The sequence below is a fragment of the Octopus sinensis genome, unplaced genomic scaffold (assembly GCF_006345805.1).
Source record: "Octopus sinensis unplaced genomic scaffold, ASM634580v1 Contig16565, whole genome shotgun sequence".
Lineage (NCBI taxonomy): Eukaryota > Metazoa > Mollusca > Cephalopoda > Octopoda > Octopodidae > Octopus > Octopus sinensis.
In genome coordinates this window covers 1-16954 of record NW_021834437.1, presented here as the reverse complement: position 1 = coordinate 16954, position 16954 = coordinate 1, and the positions used below count along the sequence as shown (strand labels likewise).

General features: G+C 35.3%; 1 pseudogene; it reads right to left on the bottom strand.

The window, feature by feature from the left end:
- Positions 1-8218: 8218 nt before the first annotated feature.
- LOC115230857 lies at positions 8219-16824 on the bottom strand (annotated as a pseudogene).
- Between the last annotated feature and the right edge of the window lie 130 nt (positions 16825-16954).

The window sequence follows — 16954 nt, the reverse complement described above, 5'->3', positions numbered from 1 at the left end:
ACTACAACATGATTTTCGGTGGGCAAGAATTATTCTAACAATTAAAAACATGGTTGTTTATTTTTATGCGCAGTAATAATTACTATAAATTTAAATATCATACTTATTAATGACATCTATCTTACAAAACTATAGAAAAATTTACATTACTTGTATTTTGTATATTTAGCTACATTCTTTAGCATAATTGAATTAGGTTTAATGCGATATATTGATGTTACGAAGTTTTGTTAATTTTTTTCATTGCAGTAACGCAAAATCATTAGGTAATCAAATTTTCCTAGTGGTAGATTTAGTATCATTTCACATAGGCGTTTAATGCCCCCTGTTCTTTCCGCGTACATATTACATCTTTGTGCCTTGTTCCCTCTTTAATTTGAAGCAACGCAATCTTTTTCGAGACTGACACACCCTGGATACGTTTTTGTCTAAATTTCGGTTGATTACAAATCTCGTAGTGACGACAGATCTTTGGAAGAATAACAAGCGTGTAATCTGCCATCTAAGAGAGTCCATGTTCTGTTATTTGTATCTTTTTTAAGCAACTGGTGACCACTTTGTGTTCCAGATTTTTTGCGAGTTGAAGTTTTTTTTTTAAATGTTGTCGTCGCCAGATTGGCAGGATGGCTAATAAACGGAAATAAATCCAGCTTCATACACAACATGCTTTATAGAGCAACGACATGACTCCTGCACCAATTTCAGAAACTACATATTTTGTGTTACGGATAGAGTCTTTCTTGGTCATATCGATTCGTATGTGGCTGGTTCACCAACTCGATTGAGTTCCTGAAATAGTAAGAGGTATGTACAGCGTTGGTTTTTTTGGAAAAGATCGACTCCACAGAACAACTGGACAAAGATTGTTCGATGGAGGAGGTATTTGGTACAATTTCCCTCGCATAAATGCCCAAAAAAGTAGCAAACCCTAAAAATAGGTTGTCCTGGGAGAAGTATCGCAATATGTCTGGAAAGAGATCAAGTCTGACAGTTGCAAGTAATTGAATATTTCGTGAAAAAATATTGTTTGAGGTCCAAAACACTTTTTATCGCGTCTCGATGTGTAATAAATTTGTTTCCTTCATAATCTTCAATAATTGAACTGTCTAAATTTTCATTTTCATCGTTATTGTTTTGTAGAAATTCTGAGATCATTAATTTATATATAATTTGTTCAAAATTTTTTATTTTGTGGTCTCCTTTAATAGGTTTTTCAATGTTTTTTCTTATTTGGCATGCTGAAAACATTTTGATATTGTATCCACCAACACATTTTTCCAGGCAAGATAAGAAAATAAGACTCCATCTTTCAGCGTTAATTTGTTATAGCATTCAATATTTGCTCTTGTTATTTATTTTTTCAATTATATGTTTAAATTTAAATTTGTTAAAATGCGATTCGAATGATCTAATGATTCCTTGATCAAACTTCTCCCATAAATCGGATTAATTCCAAGAATCTTGTGTTTGTTCAATTTAAGATCGTTAGTTGCACGTCTAGAAATTGATTTGTTGAAACGCGACGAAAAAATTTTTCAAACACGACTTAAACTCAGAGAAGAGTTATCAATAAGATAATTTATAATCTCTTTTTTGATCATAAGATAATCGATAAAACTATTTTCTGTATGATGAAAATACTTAATGATGTTACATGAATGTCTAAATTTAGCTCTGAGGTTTTATTTCTAAATGTAGTTACTTTTTAATTATTCATTCCCTAAAATACTTTCAATTATCATGCTAATAAATGATTGTATTAATGTTCAATTTTTTAATTGTTAGTTTTTTAATTATTCATTTCCTTGATAGTAAACATTTTATTTATTTTAAATAAACTTCTGGCTTCAAAAAATATGCTTTCCTCTCTGAGTCTTTATCTCTTCCTAAACTTTTGTCCGTTGCAAGATGAACTGACCGTTCCAAAGGATTACCAGGACAACTGTAAGTCAATCCTCTAACATTTCTTTTAAATATAGTAATTTTTGTAAATCACAACTGTAAAGTTACAAAACTTAAGCCTGCGAATTTTATCTGTTTATGAACCTCAATTATCATGTGGCGTCCCCTATGTGCTACCAACTTAATTCTTTAAACGTGATTTAGAATGGATCTTTGAAATGTAAAAACTGTGATTTTCATAAACATGACGTACACTATTTTTTTCCTGTCTAATAAGATGGCCAAGTATGGTAAATATAACTTGGCCTACTTCATATTAAAAGATATCTTAAATTGTCAAGTGATATTTAATTATTTTTATATCCAATCATGATACTCTGAAATGACTAAAACGCCTTATAATGTCTAAGATATTAATTAACACTATCTGCTCTATACCTTTCCAAGTTCAATATGGGAATTTCCAAATTCAATATGAGATTTCCAAGTTCAAAGTGGGATTTTCCAAATTCAATATGGGATTTCCATGTTCAAAGTGGGATTTTCCAAATTCAATATGGGATTTCCATGTTCAAAGTGGGATTTTCCAAATTCAATATGGGATTTCCAAGTTAATTTTAAAATATTTGAAAAAAAATCATGACTCATTTATATCAAACGGAAAAATTAAAATGTTACGTCCTTGTAATTTAATAAAGAAGGCAATAGTCCTTGGATTCTGGCTATTAACTTAGCACAAATCTTTGGAGTAACTTCGTCCATAGATTGTTTAATTAAATCCTCGAATCTCTGTTTCCGAAATTCTGTTTTTGACAAGTCAGGTTCATTTCTATCTAAGATATTCCCAAGATTTTCAGCCATTTTTCTTTTTACAAAAGCTTTCATTTTAGACCATATTTGTTCGATTGGATTTAACATTGGACTGTAAGGTGCAAGTCGAAGTATTTTGTTTTCTGTGAATTCATTTTCTTCAAGTACGGTATTTGAAATTTTTGAATATCGAAAACCACCTCTTGAATCATCCTTAAAGCCTTCTTTTATCCACCTGTATGCAGTTGTTTTTTTTATTCCGAGAGAACATGCAACTTGATTCCAATCCCCATCATTTTTGTAAACAGTCAACAAATTTTTTCTTTTTTCAGCTAATTCTTTCTTTTTATTAACGTACATTTTATAATGTAAGGCGATTTTAAATTAATAAATGAATTCAATAACCGACTTGAAAATCCTTGAACTTGAAAATCCCATATTGAATTTGGAAATTCCCATATTGAACTTGGAAAGGTATAGAACATTTAACCGCAACGAGACGAGCTGGCTTTTTGAAAAGATTCTTTTTTCCATTCCCCGGAGCAATTATCTGTCAATCCGTTCTCCTGCGTGTCTTAATTAGTTCCAATTTTATGTCTTTTTGACATTAAATTTACACCAGATCAAAAGTGAATGAATTATAGAAATCAATTTAATATGATTAATGAAATATAAAATTAATTTTCTAAACATGATATTTTAGATCATATTCAATTAAAGAAACCTAAGATATACAGAATCAATTGTTTTTAATATACAGATTTCAAAAGTTCGAGCTTATAGATTATAAGATTGTCTAGTCACAAATTTATTAATCAATATTTTCAAAATTAATCTTTAAAAAGATATTTATTATTCAACATCGCAGACCTTGCCAAAAATAATTTCTAACGAAAATAATTTCAAGGTCACTATGATCTTGATATATCTACAAACTATAACTAATTTCTAAATAAATAATACCAAAACATAGTCTCGACCAGATCTTCTAAGGAGTTACTTTCATAAATTATAAGTATTTGTCTGTATTAATATTATTTAAGTGATGCAGACCCTTATTATTGTAATAGACAGGAAATTTAATTATATGACAGATGTTACTTTCTAATGTACTCAATATATACTAAATATAGGTTGTATACCAATTAAAAAATTAAAATAAGCATTGAATAAAAATCATTGACAAGGCTCCCATGAAAGCCCAAAAGCAATATTTTGGAGTTCCAGCATATTGTCCCATTTTCTGTACAAAGATGGCGTATAAAAGAAAACCAGAACCTAAGGAATTAACAACAGTTTCAAAAATTCTTCCGTAGCATACATACTGTCTCTGAAAATTACAAAATCCCAACATAACTCCCGCCAAAAAAGAAGTAGAAAAAATTAAAGCCAAAATTGCCTGGATTTTAATGGTAAAACAATTAGCAGATGCTCTGGCTCCGGTTGCCATTGAAACAAAAATTCGGTGAAAAATGATACCGAAAAAAACAGGAATCAAATTTTCAGTATGTTTTTGAAGGCCCATAGTAATTCCATCAAAGAAAGAGTGGATAGTGATAGCTAAAAAGGAGACAAAAAAGTCGTTTGAATTTCCATTATTTTTCTTACGGCTTTTCAAAAATATGGATTCAATAAGAAGAATAATAAAAAATATGAGCACAATGAATACTGAAGCATCCAAAGAAAATTTATCTTTAAATGAAAAGCAGTTCAATGCGTTTTTATATGACATATTAGAAGCCGGAATGAATATAGTTAGTGTTAATGTGCATAAAATTCCATCTACAAAGCACTCATTAGATAAATTTGAACAAAATTTTGATTTTGAATGAATTATTTTAGTGACGAAAGGAATTAGATAGAAAAATAAGGATACAATAAAGATTCCAAGTGGAAGTAAATATTCTGTAACATCAACAAGCATATTTTGTAGTGTTTTGAGTAAACATAAACCTATTTTATAAAAAGTTGATAAATAAATTAATTCAACAATAAATTAACAATTTTACAGATTAATAGAAAAATTATTGTATTTTCAAAGTTAACAAATAATTTAATTAATCAAAAATATTCATTATTATGTTTACGATATACAGCCTGGCGGATTGCCAAACTGTTTCCCCGGATAATAGCGATCGAGAACCGCTGCAATAGCCAGTAGACCTCCCGAGGATCGTGAGTGCCCATTGAGATTTTGGCTCCGAGCTTGCTAAGGAACTTTTCCGTCTTTGGACCAAGAGCACCCGACGTCTCCACCGCTATCGGCACCACGAAAAACTCCTTCGACAGGGAGAATAAATCTTCAGCCTTCTTAGCAGCAGATTTAGCCTCCAGAGCACTCGAAGTTAAATGTGAAGCAAGTTAACAAATGTTTTTCAAATTAAAATTCTATAAAATTACGTAAATTTCTTGATTAATAGACTTTTTCGATAAAAGAAAAACTTGCAAAATTGTTCTTTGTTCGACTCACGGTATACATGCAAACTAAAAAAATATACAATAGTATGAAAAGAAAGAAAAAATCAAAAACTTAAAAAGCTTTAAAAGTTTTTTGGTTGACAAAAAATGGTCACATTAATCATTATTGAAAGCTTTCATGCTCGCCGATCCAACACTTTTCTAATAGGCGGTAGACTGCACCTTCTTGGAGGTCTGCAAAGGGAGAGAAAATGAATAAACGTTTAATAATAGAAGGAATAATCACATTGACCTGTTCAAAAACTGGATCTTTATCAAAAATAAAAGAATTTAAAATATTCTGTTATAATGAGACAAATAGAAGGGTTTTAGCTTATGAAATGAATTAAAATCATTAACTTTACCCTAATAATAATATTCAAAAACAAATAAATGCGATTAATGATAAAAGAGAATATGTTAGTCGAGCTGAGAACACAACAAACAGACTCCACGTGTATAAAAATCCTCAATGATTTGATCTTGTTCTACCGAGAAAAGGACCGACATAATGCATTGCTCTCGTGTCTTGTTAAGATATAACGGCAGCCTGACTATATTCTGACTACATAGCCCAGGTTCGTTGACTTTCCACCTGAGAAACATATTTGGAATCAATGAAGAAACTTCATCAGTCAAAAGAAGACGATCAGATTTTATAGTAGCACCGAATAATATCATATCTTTAAATTAAAATATGTTGTGTTACCGGATACTCTAAACGAGTCATTTCCAGCTTTTTCTTCATTTATTGTGACTTCCAAAACTAGTTTTTCGATCGGTAAATTTTCATTTCTTGCCACACATTGCATTGATGCCGAAAAAAATGCCTCAGGTGAAAATAGTCCACCAAGCCATAAACAAATAGACTTGTGACGTATACATCCAACAATCTTATTAAGTTGATGAATTCTTAATGCAAAATCCTTAATCCAAACATGAACATTGCAATGGATAGGCACTGTGTATTTCCTCCATGAAGAGGGGACAACTCCTGCAATAATATTCGAAATGAGAGATCGAGTATAATTCGTTTGGCGTAATTTTCCCTGACATATTAATAGCACACTATCCAAATCAGTCCTAATCGAGTGAAGCAAATGACTTCCAAGACGACACTCCCTATTAAAAAAACGAGAGAGGGGATCTTCATCATTAGAGGAAGATAGCGGGAAAAGTGCCTGAATAAAAAAAGAATGTATACTTGTGGCAGTATGTCCATCCAAAGATTAATTGAATTGAGTAGAGAGGACGGAGGGAATGAAGTATCAGAAAAAGACTCATCAAGTGAACTTTGGTCGATGGCGGATACATTTAAAAGATTAGAAATCAATTCTTTTCCTATGTATAAATGAGAATTCATTAATTGCCTTTTTTTATAAGCCTGATAGCCTCAATATTGTTAGGAAGACCAAGCCATTCAGGGAATTGATCATCGCTTATTTTCCTTATCCAATCCATACAGTCTTCAAAACTGTTCGACTCTGGCAAATGCATCATCACGTTGCGAGAATTCAGAAGAAGAAAATCTTTCTCGAAAATCAAGACAGAAAAGAATTTCTTGAGGAATGTATCGAGAAGTCTCTGATCAAACGGATTGTCTATTTTAGCTCCATAGACAGACTGCGACATGAGCGTTATTATCGCATTCCACGGGATTTTTGAAGGAGGGAGATTATTCCGACCCTACTCATACTAACCAATCACTACCAAAGCAGTCGTGTCAATCCAATGATCAATTAATTCAAATCCAGCCCTCAAATCTACTTCGTTGAACTCGTAGTTCTTTGTCCAGCCAACAGGGGAAAAGCATTGCCTCTCCTGCACTATAGCATGGAACCATGCAAGCATGAAATAAAGTTTGCTCCTCTCGGTGGGAGGACGAATTTCCACGTATCTTAATACAGTGTCATATGTCCGCAGTAAATTGGCTTTAATTCCCGCTGGAGCCTCCATAACTATTACCCTCCCAGAACGTAATAGATTGGACGGCAACTGAAGTGATATTTATGCTCCTACCAACCTTTATATTTATTTCCAGTGAGATAAATATACGAAAATCACGGTGAAGCCCCATTCCACGAAATGTCTTTTCGAGCTGATTCAACCAGTTAGGCGATAAATGTGCATTCTATACGCTAAATCTTATTTCACTTACTTTTATAAGAACCCAATGCCCTCCTCTTGCAGCAGAATTGATTGCCTTACCTGCCATTATAACTCCTTCAGGAGATCCCAGAGCAACAGAAATGAGATGACGGGCATGAAGATTAGCCATGTCTTCCACATAATAAGATGCGTCATATCCAGCATTAGAACATAACAAAATCGGAGTATTAGAAGATATCTAAACTATTCAGCAACACATTTAACGTTAGTAGATATGTCAAACAGATCAGGATCACATTCACAATGCTGATAAAAATCACACTCCATAACTTGATTGACAAAAATCCTTCCCATAGACAACAGCCTATCAGGCCGCAATGCATTTACGAGAAGTAGTTTATTCATAGAGCCCACAACTATGTATTAATCAAGCTCACAAAACCAATGTTATCAGAAATCCACTCCGAGGGAAGGGCAACGGACTCTGGGTGAACAGAGTTGGCCCAATCCATGAGCCCATCAAGCCTCTTCCACACATCCCGGAATGAATCAAGCGAAGACAAAGAACTCAATCCATCAATCTGTTCTGGGGACAAATCAATCCGTTCACATTCAGTCGTTCCCTTTGATCGATGACTGCTCATCAAAAAGTCAAATTCTCTTTCAATGGACACACTAAACCACATCTAATCATTTTGCCTACCTTCCGAATCTTTTGACATAGATCCTGGCCATTAGGAGAGCAAATGCAATTCGGTCGTGGTGGAAGAGAGAGACTGACACTTGTGAAAATATGTTTTCAAATAACTGTCGACATATGAACTTGAATCTATCTTGATATGACTTTAAGGTTTTAAGACGAGGACTGTTCAGAATCCCATCGAAAATGTTCATAAAAAAGTCAAGAGAAAATTGATAGAGAAAATGAATCTTAATGTAATTAGAACTCAGTTACCTGTGAAAGAGCTTGAAGGGTAAAGAAAATGGAGCTGCAAGAAATAGCAAGAGGGCGGAACTGTTCAAGGACATCATCTACCTGTGCCATGACCGCATCAGTATCTCCTATCTTTTGTCCGACCATAAATGCCTCATTCTTTAGACTTTCGAGTTTTGTAAGGACACTAATGTTTAATAACGAATATTCCCACAAATCATCATCAAGAATACGCCCTTTGGCTTGATTTAGGGCACTCAATAAATTTTTCTCAAGTCTTCGTAACGTAATATTAAATTCCCCTTGTAATCTGAGAAGATCCCGTCGTTTAGCTTCAATATCCGGCCTCTCCGTGCTGAGGGTGTGATTCAGACATTGGCTGGTCAGGCTACTTCGAGTTACAGTAAAATTAATGAAGGTTACACGCGAACAAATATCGGGAGGAAACTCAAACTAAAAATATCACATGGGAAAAAAAACCGTATTATCGCGAGTAATCAGAATAAGAGAGAAGGATGGCGACAAATCAATGTCCTGGTCTCCGAGAGTAACGACTACTCTTCCCCCAATTCTCTTGATTTCTCTGTTGAGGAGTGGGTTGATTATGCTATCATAATTCTCCACGTCCTGAATTAAAAGAGGAGTCCCAAATCTCATAGAACTCTCCAATGTTTTACGAAAGGCAGAGTCAATAAAACTAATGGTCTTTTTAATAACATCTACCTGGTCCTGGTCATCTTCTTATGGGATAATTCCTTCATTATAAAACTGAAAGCCTGTCCTGATGGGTCAATCACCAATGGATAGCGAAAGAATCTTTTCATCATTACTGCATTCTCAATGCATAAATCATCCATTGGAAGGTCATTCGATTGCCAGATCAAACGCTCGTCGGGGGTAGACAAAAACTAAAAAATTAAATTCTCAGTTCACTTCAATCCTGGACAAGTCTTTCCTAAAATGAATATTGCTATTCTCCAGTACGGTAACCCACGACTTGTACAAGGAATCACGAATGTTTTGATAAAAATAACCAGCATATGCTAAAAAAGAAGCAGACAATAAAGAATCCCCGGCGACAGTATTAATCTGGTCAATAAAACCATTGCTTGTCTCTTTCCATCGCTTTCCTTCATCGGAAAGATTATTGAGGAGATTAATGGATCGTTGAACCTTAAACATATTCCATTTTACACAGAACCTTAGTTTCAACCAACTGCATGTCGCCTTTAATGGTCTGCACCTGACTTATGAGGAGAGCGTATTCCTCTTTGTATTTGGAAATACTTTTTTCGAGAGATTCAATAAGCCTGTCCACTTCTTCCTGTTTTTTCAATGTAATCTCGGCTTCTTTCTCCAAGGATTTCAGCTCCTCACGAAGTGGAGACACTTTATTCAATATTTCTGCATAATTAATCTGGAAAATGATTCAAATACTGCCCCTACTTGTGCTAATGCCCACTTTACGAGAGGACCACATGCAATACTGGCTCTGTTGATTCGTTCAAAATTATATTCAGGATTATCCACATATTTCTTTACAAATATTCCCCGAACGTCTTCTCTATGCGAGTGAAAAACGAAATATCTTACGGAATATTAGTGGCTACAAAGTTGATGACTGTCGAAATGAAATTCTCCTTCATTATGAACGACCTTAATGATTTCCAATCCAAATTCTTTTCTCCAAGCAGAGTTGCCACTGACTCGACAGCAAGTTTAATCGAAGCCGGGGGACTATTAAGCGATTTTATCTCAACAAGATTCTGTCTTTTAATGCTCTTGACAGCTGAATTATTGATCATTATTAAAAGTAATCACCCATTTTAGCATCATCCACAGCAGGTTCGACCAAAGATAATTCTAAATTAACCGTATTTCGTCGTTCTTCAATTTTTTCAGTCTCTGACTTTATTTTCAGTTGCATTTCTCTCGATTCAGTTCGTTTATTTTCTGCTTCCTGTTGGTCAATGAGCTGTAAACAGAAATGAGATTATTTCATAAAACCATCTGCTGCAATTTATCATTAGCTGCTTCGTTTTTGCTGTCTAATTCCTCTCGTTTTACTGTGAGAGACTTTCTTAATTCGTCCACTTGTTCGACTGTCTCCGTAATTTTGTTGAGTCCGACCTGTATGTGTAACTGCTGCTCTTCTAACTCGAGTTTCTTTTCGGTAAAGATGGCATGCTGTCGAATAAATATAGATTTATAACAAAATGTTTAATGAGATCGAGGTAATTCCGAGGTGTCAGGATTGGAACTGGAAGCCGCTTTTTCTTGAGGTCTTGATTAATCCTTCTCACACTTTCGTGCATATGTATCATTGCATTTATAATGGCAGTCCTAAGAGAAATTGGATGAGATGTATCAGGAATCAAAATTTCGGCGGAAATAAATGAATCATACTTGGAATAATAGTTTTATACTACTACAGATTGATTGTCGAGATCGAGCTTGTTTATAAACTCAGTAGCGACTTGCGATAAAGCACTTCTTGACCAGTCGCCGAACCAGTTCAGAACACATCTAAAGTTATTTGAATACACATCTTCAACCGATTGAAAAGCGCAGGAGATGTGGATGCTTTGTCCTTCAATCCTTCCTCCGAAGGATTCATTGTAAAGACAACGTGAAGGTTCCTCATTACCTAACAAAATAGTTCATTAATTGAAACCACCTGATGAGTAAACCACTTGTATAATTCGTCAGGCGAGTCTAGCATGAGTCCATCTCGAATTGAAGCTTCTTTGCATTGATTGAGCAATTTAGTCATTTCATCGCCTTCAAACAAGCCTGGAATTTCTCCGTTGGCCAAAAGTGTGTTCATCCTCTCCAGAAAACTGGAATCGACTACATTCGATTCGTCCATAATAAGGACAATTTTATCTCCCTGAGTACATCAAAACATTACCATTACTTTATAAGCAACTCTACGGAGAATTGTTCTCAAATCCTCGTCAAAATCAATTCCAGTATAATTATTATGGACTTTGATCTGGCACACGTTAAATCCGTTAAGCCAAGCCACAAATCTTGCCATAGTCGTTCTTCCACTTCCGTTAGTTCCAATGATAAGCATATGTCCCTGGGTCTGCTTCAAAACTCGATCAATTCGGAGAACGTAGTCCAACATCTCATCGTGCAAAACCAACGTCACGTCCAACTCTTCTTCGTAAAAAACCTACAATAAAAATTCATATCTAATATTGATACTTTGAGACGAGCCTTGACATATTCCTTCAAAGCTGAAGATTCCACAGAACAGTAATCTTTCGACATCCAATCACTAAACAGGATAGGTCTTTGCAAAGCATTTGTTAAATCACATGAAGAAAAATATTTTTTGATAACATTATCCAGATTTTGATCAGTCCAGGCCCTCTCTTCGTCTGTGATAAGCCGATCTCTGAATAGTCGAACACCATCATGGGCCATAATTCGTACAAGGTCTGTTATTTCAGCGGCTTCGAATCCTTTTAGGGCTTCTCCTATTCCACGAACCCATCTGGTAAGCTCTCGTGGACTGTATATATAGTGAGGCTGTATTTCTGTAGTGAATCTCTCCTAATCAAAATACTTAAAACTAATAAACCTGAGACTTAATATAAAATTCAATCATTGTATCAGTGAGGCATTCAGCAAACTGCTTTAGTTGAGGAGTCATTTTAAGAAGTGCTCTGGAAAAGGTCCCGTATATTTGCTTAAGTGACAGTTCAACGGGATAATCGACATAAAGGACGGGAATATGTCTCAGAAATCTCGCTGGAAGGGGTTTCCGCCCCTGATCAGTGGGAGGGTTGCAAGCACCGACAAACTGAACCCTTTCTAGCTTGACCCAGATCTGTGACCGATAAAATCCTCCGTGTTCAACAAGTTGTCTTAGAAACGAAATGACATTTTGAGTCCCTTCAAAATAATAATTTGAAAATTGCCGTATTTGTCATAGTTTGGAAGGTTTATTTCATCACAGAAAATAACAATCCAATGTCCAAGAGTCTTTGGGGACATTACCAACCCATTTGGAGTCTTTCGATATTCGCAGTACTGATCAAATGTCTTTAAGAGCAAATTAGGAGTTGTAGCACCCGAAAAGTTTAACAAAATCAGCTACAAATAAGTGTTCAAAAACTAAAAACCTCCATATTAGGCAACGACTTGAGTGTACTAAATAAAGTCATAGTTTTCCCAGACCCAGGAGGTCCACAGAGCACTAAGGGGCGACGAGAACTGAGCCAAGTAGATAAAAGAGACTGATGACGAATCGTGTCTATTGTAGGAATAACTACATCAGCCGTAGACACTTGATGAATCTCAATTTCAATCGAAGGAACTCTATCTTGCCAAGAAATCCATTCACCTTCGTTAGTAACCTAACAAATAAAAATTCGACATTTAACATCGTAATCTATAATCAGATTCTCTTTAGAAGGAAGGACGATTGTCGAAGAATTGCGAATAAATAAATCTAATTCTCTTCTCACTTTGAAGGAACAGTCGCCCGCAAAAGCCCAGATTATTGAAACAAGCATGTATCGAGTAATGTATAGCTCAATAACATCATCCTGAAATTAGACCGCGAATTTAATACTGAGAGAGCACAATATGTAGCTATATATTGCATAACATTGCGAATAGCCTGATCAATCAGTCCAAATAGAGAATTGAGTGCCCTATGCAGGGTAAATTCCATTATATGATCGACTCTCTCGGCGAATTCGAGACACTTGAATACCAGCCCTTCAGATTCAAACATTGGTAATAAAAATGATCGAATCGTTTTCTGAATCTGAAAAATATATGAATGGAGAAAACAGAGAGAGGACTAGTCAGCTCCCAGTTCAATTCGTCAGTGTCAATCACAAGGACATGTTCTAGTTTGGTTAAATAATGTTTGCAGATCATGTCGAAAGTAACCACATTATCGGAAAACCAGACCATTCCACATCGACTGACAGTAGCCAATGTGGCATATCTGAGGTCCTGGACTTCAAACATGATCTTGACCTGGAATATTAGTGAAATTAGAATGCTAACATTCGGAGGCAATGATAGCCTTTCCCCGTTTGGGAGAGTCATTAGTTTATTATCATCAAGAACTGAATTGAGATTTTCTACCCACTCAGGATCAACATCTCCGTCAAAAATGATCCAATGTCTTTTGCTTAAGTCTCCACGTACGTTGTCAATAATCCTGCGCAATATGCTTGTAAATAGTCCATCCTGCCATTCGCGAGTATTCTGGTCCAATGACCCGTAAAGAAGTTCTTTGGAATATGACTAGACCTAGATGGCCTATGAATATAACCTTAGGGTCAATCACATGTGAAATGCCCTCAGAGCCTTGAATACGATTAAGGGCTTCAAATAGAACTCGCCACGAAGAAGACTTTCCGCTACCAGAAGGGCCAACCATCATTAACCCATGATGAATTTTTGAGATTTGATAGAGTTGAATGATCTAGATTGAATGCAAAGCACTACTTTATCAATCCACTGTTTTTCGGGCAAATAATGTATTTCATCACATACAATGTTAATCATTCTCATCAATTGGTCATCGAATGTTGTATCGTGGTTCACTCCGGGAAAGAAATCAGTTAAAAGGCCTTTCAAAAGTGGCAAGTCATCCCCCACCAGTTTAGGAACCATCGTCTCTGATACACTTGTCACAACAATCTTAAGTATATTTACATCTTCCAACTTTTTTCTCCTCTTCCTCGTCAATTTGGATAACAGTTTGACTTTCTGATAAATTCCGTTGAACAATGGCTCGTTTGATGTTACCTGCACTTACAAGGACACTCTTCAGAGCTCGTAATCCAAAGTCATAGTGAGTTTGGCGAGATAACTGTTCCTTGCATAGTCTATATATTTAAAATTATTTTAACTCAAAAAATGGCACGATTTTTAGTGAAATATCTTCCGCGAACCGAAATCCCTGAGAAAACAACATGACTTGGGCAATGAGCTGGCGGTCAGGGTGAGTCATTGAAAGACTTCTAAACAATTTCTTAAGATTATCAGGCAGATTGGATCGGCCAGCATAGCCAGGATTCATTGTGATGAAAATAGCCATACTAGGGTCAACAGAAACGTTTCTTCCAAGAAGCTCGACGTCGACTAACCAACTAAGCTAAAAAATGAAACCTGTATGGTGATTGATACTTTTCTTGAGGGACTCCTGAATAGCCTGGATTTGTTGAGACACAGCAGACAGCATACGTTCCTCCAAACGGTTAAACTCGTCAAAGCAACCCCAAGCTCCCACTTGGCAAAGACCAATAAATATTCGACCAACTGCCTACTCAAATAGATTAAGATATCGACTTGAAAATCAAAGTTTTCATCACAATTAAATACCAAGACGAGTCTACCGAGTTGGCATCCCAAAGCTTTGACTGATTCGGTCTTTCCAGTTCCTGCAGGTCCTTAAAACGTGCTATAATTAAAAATCAACCAAAGGCGATCCTCCAAAACGACTATTAAGAGCCTGAGTCATCGAAAGATAGCATCGATCAGTTAAAGGGGTCTGTACAATTCTATCCTGCAGTCCCAAATATTCAAATCCGTAGAAAAATTCGGCATTAGCCATGCAAATAGTCAATCTCTCCAAAATATTTGGAGAAGATTCGTCAAAATAAAATCTCATGTTTTTGAGCCAATTAAAATCCTTTATAGATGCTACTTCATTCGAACAAAGGGAACGTGTTACGTCTCGTAGGTGAACCATTTCTGTTATCTAACAAGAAAATAAAGAATAGATTACTAAATGTTCGAATTTCTGTCGTCTTATCGGTGGTTGTTCCAATAAAACTGCATCTGCCAATAAATTTAGAACAGAGTTGATATAATTCAACACTTTGACCAAGTCCTTTTCTCCTTCGTCGTTAAGTAGAGCAGTCACCATTTCAGTCCACGATATTTGCACAGAGAGAATTACAATCTGGTCCTTCAAAAATGATAAACCCGCTAAATACTTGGAATTTGTCTGTCCATTTCAAAAATGCATCAAAATTTACTTCTTTCGTAACGAATTCTGAATACAATTTGAGAGCGTCGCTCAATTGCTGTGCCAAATTCAGTTTGATCTGCTTTTCAACTTTTCCCAACCACTGATTAATACTCGAATCGATCGATACAGCATCATTGAACATTAACTGCATATAAATAAAATTGGATACAGTTTCGCCCTCTTTTGACATAACTCCGGTCACAAATCTATGTTCCTCATCCATCAATATTGAGTTCACTCCTGCAAACATTTTCTTGAAATGTTTTTGTAATTTCATTAAATTTTTTGCATTCCCGATTATGTCTAACAAATCTTCGTCCCCAACAAAAAAAAATCTGTCAAAATTAAACTTAAAGTGAACCTAGGAAATGAGGACCGTTCTCTTTCCAAATATTCACCCAGTGCTTTCTGTATTTTATTTAGTAAGTCATAAAATCTTTCCAATTGTCGTTCAATTCCTTTTATTTCGACGACTTCGAGAACATATGGACATTTTGCCACCTTCTTCAATATTCCCATAAATTCGTTGCTCACACTAAACTTTTTTGGATATTGAAAATGCCTCATAAATCGCTGTGATTCAGCAGGGAGAAGTGACTTAATGTCAGAACTCCCTGAAAAAACTCCGTCCAAATAAACCCATCTTCTTTGAACTTCAATCCACGTATCAAAAATGGCGTTGACTTTATTAAGTCTATCCTCCCAAGTAACAGCTTCATTACGGAATTCCTTAGAATAAGGCAATAACGACTCACAGCATAGTAGGGAGATAACTTCATCGAAGAAATGCCGTTTATGTGTTCTTTCAGTTTATTAAATAGTTCAGTCCATCCTTTTATGATTTGATATTTGTTTTGATAGTTTGTCAGTTCGAGAATGTAGTTCTTCCATGTTTCTATCACCTTCCAATAAATAAACTGTAAATACCATTTTAATGTATTCTTCGAGCGCCAATTCTCCCTGAGCAGTAGCCATTACCGAACGAATAGCAGATGATTTGGCATTCAAGTCAATCTTCCAAATATCGGTCACAGTCACTTCTGGAAGGTACCAGTTGACTCCAAACTCCTTCATCAGCATTTTCCAATGTCTTTCCTTTATTGCTTCAGATTTTATATCACAAATAAATCCATTGGCCTAAAAGTATGTAATAATCCACCAACTTTTATATGACCTTTCAATTTCCTATTCATAAATTCAAATATTTCGTAGTTTTTCATTGAACTGGGCATTTCGACCATCCTCTTCATTAGCCCTTCCAGCGATGACCTCAACTACAAAATTAATTTAATACAATAACTTTTCTGGGCTGAACTGATATTAGTACTGTTTCCCCAAGTTCGTCCAGATCAATCCAAATATCCTTTATTTTAGTCCACACAGCCTTCAGCTCATTGACTTCTTCCATTGCAGCATTCAATTGATCATCCACTTGAGATGTTCTGCCTAAAATTCAATTTTCAGATAATAAACAACTTTCATACATTCCAAGTGCCCTTTTCGCCTCCAAAATATTTTTCCTTTCATTGAGCGACTTTGAAAACTTCTTTTCATATATTTGAAGAACTGAGAGAGCATCATCCGGACCAATCGTATCACCCTGAATCAATTGCAAAAGTTCATATATACAGAAATTGGTTTGTCGTTATTCCAGTTTTGATTAATGTCATCAATAACCATCGCAGTTGATTTTTCCTCGGCAACAATTTTCATTTGAAGTGATGCTAATT